Source organism: Periplaneta americana, chromosome 14, assembly GCF_040183065.1.
Source record: "Periplaneta americana isolate PAMFEO1 chromosome 14, P.americana_PAMFEO1_priV1, whole genome shotgun sequence".
Taxonomy (NCBI): domain Eukaryota; kingdom Metazoa; phylum Arthropoda; class Insecta; order Blattodea; family Blattidae; genus Periplaneta; species Periplaneta americana.
In genome coordinates, this window is record NC_091130.1 from 61,942,538 (window position 1) to 61,953,886 (window position 11,349).

The following is an 11,349-nucleotide window of genomic DNA, read 5'->3' on the forward strand; positions in this document are numbered from 1 at the left end:
GTCATTAATGCTGATTTTACATCTCATATGATCTTTTCCGTTGAATGCCATTACTTTCGATTTGCTTTCAGAGATTGTCATATTGAATTTCTTTGCTATTTCATTTAGTTTGTAAACTGCTAATTGTAAATCCTTTTCAGAGCCACTAAAAATTGTCTGATCATTTGCAAACAGTGTTTAAAATTTTATTGTTAATTTTAAAATCCGTAGTTAGTACTGATTGCCATTGTACAATTACTTCGTCAATGTATATGCTAAAAAGTGCAGGAGATAACGGGCAGCCCTGTCTGACTCCTTGGTTGATTTCTAATATATTGTCGCTTATTGGGTCTCCTTTGTCAATAATTATGTTTGATTTAAAATATAAGCTTTGTACAACTTTGATGACATGTTCTGGGAATCCTTTATCATACATTATTTCTCAGAGTTTATTTCTTGACAATCTATCGAATGCTTTTTCATAATCGATGAAAAGTATGCAAGTTGGTAAGTTGAACTCTCTTCTCTTCTGGATAAGTTGTTCTATTGTAAATATGGCATCTGAGCATGATCTTCCTTTTCGAAAGCCACATTGTTCTTCTCTTATCATATGCTCGTTGATTATATTTAGTCGTCTAGTGATAATCTTAGCATATATCTTGCAAGCTATACTTAGTAAGCAAATTCCTCTGTAACTTGTACACTCGTGTCTATTTCCTTTCTTAAATATAGGGCATATAAGTCCTTTTTTCCATTCATCCGGAATTATGCACATTCTCCAACATACATTTATTACATCTAAGAATCTCTCTTTAACTTCTTTTGGAGCATATTTTAGAAGTTCAATATTTAAATAATCATTGCCTGGAGTTTTCTTATGTTTGAATGTTGTAAGAGCGTTCTCTAATTAAAATTATAAAACAATAATGTTTCTAGCCACTACCATAAGAGCCAGGCCATGTATGGTGTGGTCTTAGCCAAAAATATAACATAAAATTTACAAGGACAGTTTACTAAATACAGTAACTTAATTCAAACCGTTAAATAACACACAAGAGTGAAAAAAAAAAAAGAGAGAGAGAGAGAAACATTTTTAATATAAATTGACAATCAGACAGAAGCCAGTGATATTCAATAAAAACATGAATTATAATCTACAGAAATAAAAGGTAAAAAAAATACACACATTTGTTAATATTATATATCATGAATAATTTTATAAATTTCTTTTTTAAAAATCTTCAATTTTAAAATATTTCAAATATGAAAAATGGTTTGTAATTTTATTACAATGTCTTGGGCCGAAATTAGCACCATGTTTAAGAGCTGCACTTGTATGACATTTAGGGTCAATTAATGGGAAAGTAGACTTTTGTCTTCGAGTACGATATTCATGTTTGAAATACCGAAAAATTGCCTAAATTCGCATTACAGTCTTCACATATTTTGGTATATTTTGAGTTCTATTTAAGATACAGAACTGATCTTCGACTTATTTTCAAGAAAAAATAAAGGTCTTTAATTATAGGCACTCTTTGAGTCCCACATAAGTTAATATGTATTCTTGAATTTTGCGGTATGGCTCCCCTGTATTTTATGATACTATTAATCATAGGTTTCGTAAATACATATTTTCGTATGATATTTTACATCTGAGTTTCTTAGCAGTAGGACTCTATATTACAATACTATGATTTTAATATGTACTAGTATATGTTATTGTATTGTATCAAATTCTACAGATGAGTGGTATGACTATTCCATTTTATGATATGGTCTTAAAATCTATTTTTTCGTAGGTCTTTGATATTCTACAGTTGAGTGCTTGAGTTATGTTTTATGATATTGTGTTTTTAGAATGTAATTTTTTTCGTATTATAGCCTACTTTAGAGTTGAGCGCTTTGGCAATACTCTATTTTACAATACTTCTACAATTAAGTGGTAGGGCACTACTGGATTTTACAATACTATACTTTTAAAATTTACATTTGATAATTATTTTCTTCTGTGCCAAACTGAACATTAGTCAATGTGGGGGACATCATCAAGGATCAGTGACAGGTTAGGTTTGGTTTGTTCAGGTTTGTGGTACACCTACCAAAAAACGTATAATATGCAAGGTGTAAACAAACCAAACCTAAACCACTGATCCTCAATGATGTTCGCCATACTGACTAACATTCAATTTGGCATTTTTCCACATGGTATTTTACACAGTACGGATTGACAATTCCTAAGTGCAGGTCGTCTTAGCAACAAAAACCTTTAATATCTCGCCTAAAATGTTCAATTTGTGACTGCTAAAATCCCATTATGATAGTAATTCAATACAATGTGGCAGTTCCAATACTCACATATGAATTAGTGACATGGCCTTTAACAAAATCTAACAAGAGGAAAATTGAAACATCTGAAATGTGTTTTAAGGGCAGTAACTGGAGTTTCTTTAAGAGATCAAAAAAATGTGATGATATCAGTAATGAGCTATAAATATAATAACTTACACAGATGTACATCTACTATCAGGCAGTACATCTCACTTGATGGTGTCAGAGTAAGAACAATTGTTTGTAAACATCTTAAGTCTGAAAAGGTAATATTTTACTAGTTAGCAATGAATGGAAAGGAAGGGGAAAGGAACTGGCCACACAACCCCATTATCTCCTGGCTTACAAGCAAACGTTCTGATGGGGGCATTTAATAAAGTTAATTTTTTTTTCTTCCACAAATTTTGGCCACTCGACCGCAATTACAAGGGCCATAAAAAAATTGATTTGCCAGGGGCCGTTAACAGAAAGAAAAAACACAATTTCATTGGACAAATTTATTAGAACGGACACAGCTTGTTGAGCTATTTTCCAACATATTTTCCATCGGAATTGAGACACTTCTCATATCAAAGGATCGACAAAGAGAGGTGCAGACGCAGTCAAACGCTGATTCCGGACTGAGGCGGCTGACTTCTACGACACAAAAATTGATCCCATGGTATGACAAATGTCTCAATTCCAGTAGGAGATATGTTGACAAATAGAGCAAAAATTGTTGTATCTGTTTCAATATATATTTCCATGAAATTGTGCTTTTTTCTATAAACGACCCCAGGGAAAATCACTTTCTGGACGGCCTCATAATTGCGGTCGAGTGGCCAAAATTTGTATAAGGACTTCTTTTGACATTATTAACATGGCGGAAGAAGAAAATTTAACTTTTTTATCTGCCTCCATCACAACATTTACTTGTTAGTTGCCTCACGAGTAATGCCCTATTGGTGTTACTTATGAGGTTAAAACCTGGCTTCAGACAGTTGACCAACTTAAACAGAAAGATAGAGACAAATAAAAATAACTGATTTCAACATATACAAAGGATGACCTACAATCACATCCCTAGAAAAGAATTTTGTTAGCCTATAGATCTTCAGGTCTAAGAAATGAAAGAAGGTCAAACCAATGTCGGAGAGATGGTATGCCATATTTTCCAAGAGGGAGCGGAATGGATCAGTACCTAGGCTCAAGACCTGAAGTTGATGATGATAATCATAATACTGTATTTAAATAAATCTTCTCAAAATAATCATGACTAATAATGAAGTATATAACAAATAAAAAATTAATTTCCTAACTTTTTACGAACATACGTGATAAAAACGCAAAAGCTTGGTTACTCGCTCCAAGGAAAAATTGCTTTGTGAAGAAAAGAAAGAAATCTTGAAACCCACAATAGATGAACAGTATGAATTCCGAGTAATAGTAACATGGCCACACACCATGTACACCAGCCGTGGAAGCCTTCGCGAACACTTAATGGTAATATGTCTTGACCTCCTTCATGAAGTAGTCTTCATGAGTGGAAAGTTTCCTCTGCTAACCAAACTCATCAGCACTGTTGGAGCAACACTGTGGTAATTATCTATAAGAAGTCTACAGGTTTTGGTTTTTTATGAATTTAATGCTTTAAAAGTTTCTGATTATTATTTCTAATGTAGAAAAACTTAGAAAAAGTGAACGGAAAAGAATTGTAGTTTAGATTTATTATATTTACTTGCTACAGATATCGGTCGATTGGAAGTGGTGGTGAGTCATTTTGTTTTTTATACTTATAAGAGGACAGGAACAGTTTCACTATGGTGCATGCACTGACCTATCACATTACATGAATTTATTTTCGTGAGTACATTCCAGATCAAATTAAATCAAGCAGTTTCCTTCGTAATGTGGTTACATATCTTGCACATACAAAGGTTAGGTTTAGTTCAGGTTTTTATTAACAAGTCTGCGCAAGATTCTATTGCAAGCTAGACGTGTATCAGTCGATATTTGATGATGTAACATTAATTCGGTAGTCGTTCTTTTCCTTTTGTGTCTGTCACATTGAAATTAGTTCTGGCGATGGAAGGAGGACAGTATGAAGGAGTGTGTACTTCTATGTCTCGTGATGGTGGTTTGTGTGGAGTTTGCAGTTTACGTGCGACGGAATTTACCGGTATATTGTTATGTAAGGATGAAGAAGAGTTGCGTAGGTTTTTGTTTCATCACAGTGTTTTGTGTGATAAATATGTATGTGAAAATTGTGGCTCAAGTTTGAATGCAGACTGGAAATCTAGATAAATGTCTATAAGTAGGCCTACTGCTTATCCTTCCGACAAAAAAAATTTCAAAAACCCCCGTTTTGTCCTATAAATTAAAACACTCCGAAAAAATGAGCAAAAAGCATTAAGATTTCTTTTTTGTTTTTGTGAATTTTTTTTTTTTTGTATTTCTAAGTTACTTGCAAAAATTGAGAGTTTTCAGATTTTTTTTCCTTAAACTTTTTTAGAAATTTTAACGCTTTCAGCTCATTTTTCAAAGTGTTTTAATTTTTGGGGCAAAAATCGGGTTTTTTTTTTATGTTTTTTGTGAAAAAGATAGAATCAGTGCTTATAGAGATTTACCATCGTCAACAGCATCATATGAAAGGGAATTTAGTGTTATTAATTTACTGAAAAATAAATTCAGATCTTCATTAATACAGACAGTGTGAATCATTTAATAATGATTAACATGAATGGTCGAAGACTTGAACATTTTGATCCAATACAATTAGCAGAACACTGGTTTTCAACAAAAGGATATAGACACATTAAAGGCAACCAATAAAATATAGGAAGAAGGCTACATTTGGTAACCTGCTGAATGCGGCGAGATTCCACTGGATTGCACTGTAGAAGAAAACAAGTCAATCTTAAAATTATTTTCTGCTTGGCAATAAAAAAATGTTGCTCGCTCCTAAATTTTTGGCCATTTTGTCCAGCTCTTTTCTACAGCTGAGCAGTAGGTCTAGAGTTGAGTTCTGCTGTATTTTACGACACTATATTTTTAAAATTGATATTTTTCTACAGTGCATACATTTTATCTTCCCCCGTTCGCATATGTGCAACTGATCTGTGCATGCCTGTGTCTGCTTTAAATTCGCGAGCAGGAGAATATAAAATGTATGCTATGCACTATATCGTAGACCTATTCTACAGTTGAAAGATAAGATTCTACTCAATTTTACGAAACTACTATACTATGTTTTTAAAATTGATATTTTTTTATATTGTAGGCTTATTCTACAGTTGAACAGCAGGGCTCTACTCTATTTTACGAAACTATGATAGAAACATTTAAAATTGATATTTTTCTATATCGTAGACTTATTCTACAGTTGAACGGTAGGACTCTATTCTATTTTACGATACTATGATAGAGTCTATGTTTTAAAATTTATATTTTTCTACATCATAGGCTTATTCTACAGTTGAACGATAGGCTCTACTATATTTCATGAAACTATGATAGAAACATGGTTTGAAACTTCAAAATTCTTACAGCAGCATAAAATCATCAGGTCTAATCCTTTCAATCAGCAAAATGATAACTACCAGTACTGTATCTGTAACGAACTCAAGAAGTACGATATCACCCAGATTTTTTACCTGAGGACAATGATAGATCCAATCTGCGAAATGTTGTGAACTTATATATCACCTATTACAGCATAATAGAGCCTATTTACAGTAGCGAGATATAATTAACACTGTCACAGTCTTCGGTCTTCTTTCACTTAGTTATTCCCTCACCTAACTCATTCTAGTCTTATCACATTTCTCAGCCTTAATGTCATTTATTTATCCCTCATCGAACCCATTCAAATCTTGTCACATTTCTCGGTATCGTGTCACTCACTGAGCAAATACTCTTATCTAACCTAACCTGTAACTCGCAATATTTACGGAAACAGACGTCGGCGGAGGATAAAACACAGTGCAACACTATCCCCACGATCACACGCTGCTACTAATACGTGTCAAATACGGTAACTCACGGTGGCGTTCAAGTAAATAATTACGTCTCTGGTTAACAACCTGCCAAATCACCCACAAGAGTTCGTCATACATCACTAACTTATTAATCAATGTTCGAAAAGATCCAAGAATTTATTTACCTTCTTTATTATCGTGAGCAATTAACTCAAAAGCATTGTTGATAAGATATCAATAGCCTACTTAAGTCCAGTACTTGTACCACTAGACATCAACTGCCTATTCGTAGTCAACGTCGGGAAGTTCAACTCGCTTCAATGGCACATTTTTGCTCTTCGTAATTAAATATAGAGGTACCAATATAGAAATATATAGCAGTTAAAATCTACAACATATACACTCATAACACAAGTACATAAATATACTGTACATACACCAGTCGACCAATTTAACCTCACATGTAAATTACTCACCTTCCTATACTTCAACAGATCCACTGCGTACACAAGTTTACTCACTTCATACATGTAAATTATTACATTTATACCACTTCATATTAAATATAATCTATAAAACATATATTATCAAAAAAATATTGCAACTTCATAACGATCACAAATACATATTTTCACAACCAACTATTGGCGGGGAAAATTTACCGCCAAAAGCGCCGAACATTAAACTTCCGGCTCAGCAATATTTTAGAACTAAATATATCTTCCACCACAATAATATCCCTTCAATTACGGGTTTGTAATGTGCAGTGTTACCAGGGTTAAACTATAAAACGTCTTTCGTTACCAGTCCTACCAGTTATAAAAGCAGGAGATTCAAACATACATAAAAGAAAATAATATTAACGACTGAATTATTCATCAAGAATTACCTGATAAACATAAGATTAAAAAAATTAAATTCATTAAAAACTTTAACATTGCAACGTAACATATGATTGAAAATAATCATTACCATATCTACGAATTATAGAAACCAGATAGATAAACCCAAAGCACCCTCACAAACAGAAAATGTAAAAAAAAAAAAACTATTCTAAAAAATGCAAATCAAGATTTCAGGTATAACTCCCTGTAAAGTTGATTTGAATAATTTCGAGGGAAAAATTGTTCCGGAGGCGGGTATCGAACCCGGGACCTTTGGTTTAACCTACCAACGCTCTACCACTGAGCTACTCGGGAAATCTAACCGACACCGATCCAATTTCTCCCTCTATATCCACAGACCTCAAAGTGGGCTGACAACCGTCAAGCAACCAACTTCGAGTGCACACAAACTCCGTGTGACTTAAATTGAGGTTTTCTGACCAAAGGTCCCGGGTTCGATACCCGGCTCCGGAACAATTTTTCCCTCGAAATTATTTATTCTAAAAAATAATTCATAATTAAAACCATTCAAATAAAAGAAAACAGTACATTGCAGTAGAAATTTCAAGTTACACATTTTAAATTTCCATCATAAAACACAGGTGATAATCACAGCCGGTCTCAAGCATTTAAGTCCTCCTCCCTGTCATAAAAATCAGTTCTAGCCTTCAGTAGCAAACGTGTTACATTAAAATAATGGCATTGGGCTTTGACACAAGTCTCTTGACAACAGGCACATAGACTTTGCGTTCAGTGTTACATAACCGCTGAGCTTTATAATTATCGCCACGGAGCGCGGGACATTGAAGGTATCAAAGTATTCGTGGAGGAGAACAACGCACTCTGCTATACCTGTTTTTCTTTTTAATGGGATATGACCAAAAGGGCTTGGACAAGGCTCTTCAACTATGAAGCCTTGGGGCTTGGCAGAGCCTTCTTCGTAACTAAAGAAGCCTCTGGGCTTGGACACTGTGTGCTTGGGACATGACAGTTAAGCAGCCGAGCTTAAAACTACAGCGCCATATTGCCAATATGGACTATACTAAAAGTCAGGTAATGAACCCGTAAGCAACGTTATGAACCGACTAAACCGGAAGCAACGTTCTGTTGGTCTCTTTCTGAGCTCTGTTGCCACATAGTGGGGCGAGATTCAAAGCGTGTTCAGCGTTGTCACCGATATGTTTAAGTTCTGTATATAGTTCTCGATAACACTATCCACAATATTAGTAATTAAAATTACTGTTTTTAAGAAAGCACGAGCTAATGACGCTGGTACAAAATGCGACTCGTAATGCACGTGGTACTGCAAATGAATTGGCTACACTGTCTCCGTGATTCCGTTGCCAGATTTTCGTTAGCAGACGACATTTTCACGCGAGGTCCAATGAAAAGCTCCGTTCTCGCTCTCCCCTCCATCCCCCACACTCAACGTGTCATCACTACACAGGCTACCCCTCTAACCCGCACTTTCCTCTCGCCAATCCAATTACTTCCTGTTTCGTCGTTTCATAACCTGGCTTTTAGTATACCACGCTGTCAGCTAATGGCTGACGTTAAAACATTGACAATTGACACGACGGTAAAAAAACAATACAAAAATCGACAGAGAATCAAAGACGAAACGTATCAACGCTAACATTGTGTGTACAATAAATGTCGCAAAGAGAACTATTAAGCACTCGCCATGTGGGAACTGTAACTTTGGCAACTCAACCGTCGTTACCATAGCAACAGGCCAACGAGTTAGGGTACGTACACGTTGGAGCGACGATAAATGATAAAAGAAGCAGCAATGCTATATCAGAGAGAATTGAAGCATGTATTGTCACTGAGGTGTGCATATTGGAGTAACGATAAAAGCCACGAAAAAGAAAAATTCCATTTTCTTCGCTCTTGTCGTTCATATGATCTCTGATTAAGGTCTGTATAAATACGGTGGTTATTAATATATCCGAATATTAATCGATTTATTATTATTTCGGCTTATTAAATTAATTATTGTAGATATTGACAAATTGATCAGTTGTGTATTTATTCGTCCTATGTTATGTGATCACAAGAACCAATCACAACATAACGAATTTATACTATCTTTGGGATGAGAAACGGGTTTAATTTTGTACGTATTTAAGTTATATTAAACTTGAACTTAGCAGCTGATACTTTCATAAAGTGGATGCATAGAATATCTTCTACTGATAAATCAAAATGTTCGCTTCCCGCCTTCTCATTGCTCCGATATGAATACTTGATTCTTTGATAATACCAAAGCGGCGCTAGATCGTTTCTCTTATCGTTTATCGTTGCTCCAACGTGTACGTACAGAGCCTTCTTTAGTTTATAATACATCAACAATTAAAGTTTGGTACGACCGCAAACATAATTCCATCCACACATACTTATATTGTAACATTAATTTACATTGAAAATCGGCATTAGCACAAACACGTGTACTGTACGGTCAGCCTCCGGGTGACAGTTAATTACAGTGTTGCCGACGTATGGCCCCGGCTTGTAACCACAGTCTAATAGATAGAGTCACGCAACGCATACGTATAAAATATGCCAACATTTGACAGCTGGCGCGACAGTAGCCCTCTAGCGGCAGGCAAGTTAAAAGTGTGCACACGACTTATGATAACACATCAGAAAACAGGTTTTGCGTAGTTTATTTTATATTTTTATGCTATACAATAAGTGTATATGGTTCTTATTAATTCTACTTTAGAATCCTGGAAGAATTTCACACGCAGCTAATCTACAAGTTTCAGAAGCTGGGAATAAAAGTAATTCTTTCTGCTCCTTACAACTGAATCATGGCTCTGATCACGTATCATGGTTTGAAATAATATAATTGTTCGTGCGTGGTCGGTTAATTCATTCATTCCTAAATATATTTATGAATCATTGGAACTTTGTATTTCCTGTGAGAAGAGTAAAAATTAGTAGCTTCAGAATTGTAGGGCATATCTCGTAGGGTACATCGCGTGGTGAACTCCTCTCCCGATTTCCTGAGAAATTAACGATTTTGCATACCGCAAATTGGGGTAAACTTGAAAATAAAGAAAAGGGGAGGATTTAAACATTAATATGAAGTTAATTATTTTTCCATTTCTTAAGAACCTGTATTTCCTTTATTATTTTGAGTCACAAATAGCACTGATGTTATGGTTTAAATTTTTATGGCAAGTTTACCGCATTTTACATTACATTTCCAGTTTTCACACATAATGCCTAAGTTTAACTTATCCTACCTATATAATACGTAATTTACATGCACTTACTGTTAATATGACGTAGGTGAGAACAAATAAATGAACACACAATTTTGTTAAACAAAAATTGTAACTTCAATTAACTCAGAAAATGTAGGCCTAATTTTATTTTCAGAGCATAAGAGTATAAGACTGTGTTGTAACTAAAGAAGGCTCTGGTACGTACCGTTGCTCGGAGCGCTGTTCTGCCCTAAATATTCATAGCAGAACACTTAAATGACATTGACATTTGGAACATTTAAAGGACTCACCATTGCTCATTAAATTCTTCGTACAATATTTTATGGACAATAGACGTTATTTCCAAACTTCTACTACTCAATTATATTACAATAGAAGGCTGTCATTCTTGATATTAAAACATATTACATATAAACTGAGGGACTGTCTGCTCTGTACTTCAGTTCATACCAACGAGATAGAAAGAGAAGACTATAGAGTGGCCATGTTGTCCTGTACAGCGCTCTTTGCGGTGCCACCGCGAAACACGGCAGATCTGAGCTAAGCGCCCACCTTTGTAAAAATTCGTCTGCTTACAATGTTGTTTAACGGAGGTAAGGAGTACAAAAAAACGAAGAAAAAACATGCCTATTGTGTGTGCTGCATATAACTGCAATGTCAAAAGGAAAAAGACAACTGATATATCATATTTCATGTAAATTTTATGAAGTTAAGTCCATAGTTTTGTTAATTAGCAGCATTTTCTTCATGCATAAATGTGTAACAACGCCCGGCATAAACAAAATAAATGGTTCACTGGTAATGTACTTAAACTAAATACGGATAAAACCAATACAATTCCGTTTCACGCCCAGTAAAAAACAAATAGGAATAAAATATTAAAATTGTGTTTCGACACCGGCATCCTTTATTTCTGCTCCTTGTGTCCTTACTGCTTATAGAAGAAGACGATGAGCTGTAGCTTAT

The 11,349-nt window shown here is 34.7% G+C and overlaps 1 protein-coding gene across 4 annotated transcripts in view; it reads right to left on the reverse strand.

Moving 5' to 3' along the window:
- Positions 1-6,941, reverse strand: part of elg1 (enhanced level of genomic instability 1) — a 57,230-nt gene extending 50,289 nt beyond the window's left edge. The window contains exon 1 of one of the 4 annotated variants that reach the window (XM_069845394.1): positions 6,740-6,941. The gene's annotated coding sequence lies outside the window, so the exon portion shown is untranslated. Of the gene's footprint in view, positions 1-5,939; positions 6,079-6,448; positions 6,560-6,739 lie in introns of those variants that run through there. The other 3 variants (XM_069845397.1, XM_069845396.1, XM_069845395.1) reach the window with 3 other exon arrangements.
- Between the last annotated feature and the right edge of the window lie 4,408 nt (positions 6,942-11,349).